We start from the raw sequence: 1351 nt of genomic DNA on the forward strand, positions 1-1351 counted from the left end.
CCAACTTATCAGCTTGCATCAACATGTTCCTAATTCTAAACCAGCTACCTAAAAGTGATTGCAGCCCATAAAAAACTACTTATTAAATCAAGGCGAAGGGTCGGCAGCGCCCAGGTGTGTTCCGAGTTGTCGACCTGGTTTCTAGACCAGGTGCTCCATATAAAACAAAGTATACCACCAGTGCGGCACCCTTGAGCTCCGATTTTTCTTTTACCGTTTTTTTGGGCGATTTGGAGAAAATTCAACCCTTCTGGCCGATAAAAACGGATGTTTGGTGGTTAAGGTCTCGGTCTCTAAATTAATTCGGATTAATCCCGCTTAAACTGCTTCGGCATTGCTGGGCTATTGCCGAAGACTTCCGGTAACAATCTCAGGGATTTCGGTCTGCTAGCCTTGATAATCGTCACTTTAATAACCCTTTGAACTGGTCCTGTGGAGCGGAACAGGAACAGGCATAATGCACGTGCTTTAATAATCAAATGATTATTCAAATTCGCCATCTTCAAGGTGCGCTTCAATATACCGGATGTCTCAGTTCCGGTGCTGGATGTCCAATTTCCCAGCCCTCAATTAATTGCCTTTGATTGAACATTGTTTATTGACTCTATTTATAGGCGAATGACTGGACCATCTAGGAAAACCTTAACCTTGGCACAGTTTATCATCACAAAATACGATTAATGTGTTTGCATTCCGCATTTGTTGATAAACAAACGAAAATAAACCATGCAGATGTCATTAGTCAAGTTGGTGATTCAAAGAGGGATCGCTGTGGAAAACCGGTCACTGAATGCGTAATTTTCTACGACGGATTTTCTCATTAAATGGTCAAGTGGAAACTTCCCTTTTTCGGCAATTTTTTGATCCCAAAGTTCAACGTTTTTCTTCAAAATCTCCCAACTATGGCGGATTAAAACGTTTCAAAGTTCGGTTTGTTTCAGCCAAATTTGAAAAAGTTGTTTAAAGTATGTCCAGTGTTTAAAATTATGCTCTTTGCCTGTTTTCAACCCATGAGTGTTTAGTAATTAGATGGTTTACGATTTAAGCGAATTTTTCAATTTAGTGGCCAGCCGGACTGGTTCTGGAAACATGGCTGAACGTAAAAATTCGGAACTTTCCAACCAGAAGTCTCGTAGAACGGCACCAACCAGCACTAGAAAGCGCAAGTTTTGCCGGATTATGCAGGAAAATTTCGTACAAATGGCCAAATTACCCAAGTCGTGGCGAATTTTTACAATAAATTTCCCGACCAGACTGGTTCTCGAAAACATGGCCGGGCTTAAAAAATTGTAACTTTTCATCCAGAAAAGATGCAGAGGAGCACCAAGCAGCACTGGAAAGAGCAGGCTTC

This window comes from Dendroctonus ponderosae, unplaced genomic scaffold (assembly GCF_020466585.1).
Source record: "Dendroctonus ponderosae isolate FM_Combo_2020 unplaced genomic scaffold, Dpon_F_20191213v2 Dpon_F_20191213_11, whole genome shotgun sequence".
NCBI classification, from domain to species: domain Eukaryota; kingdom Metazoa; phylum Arthropoda; class Insecta; order Coleoptera; family Curculionidae; genus Dendroctonus; species Dendroctonus ponderosae.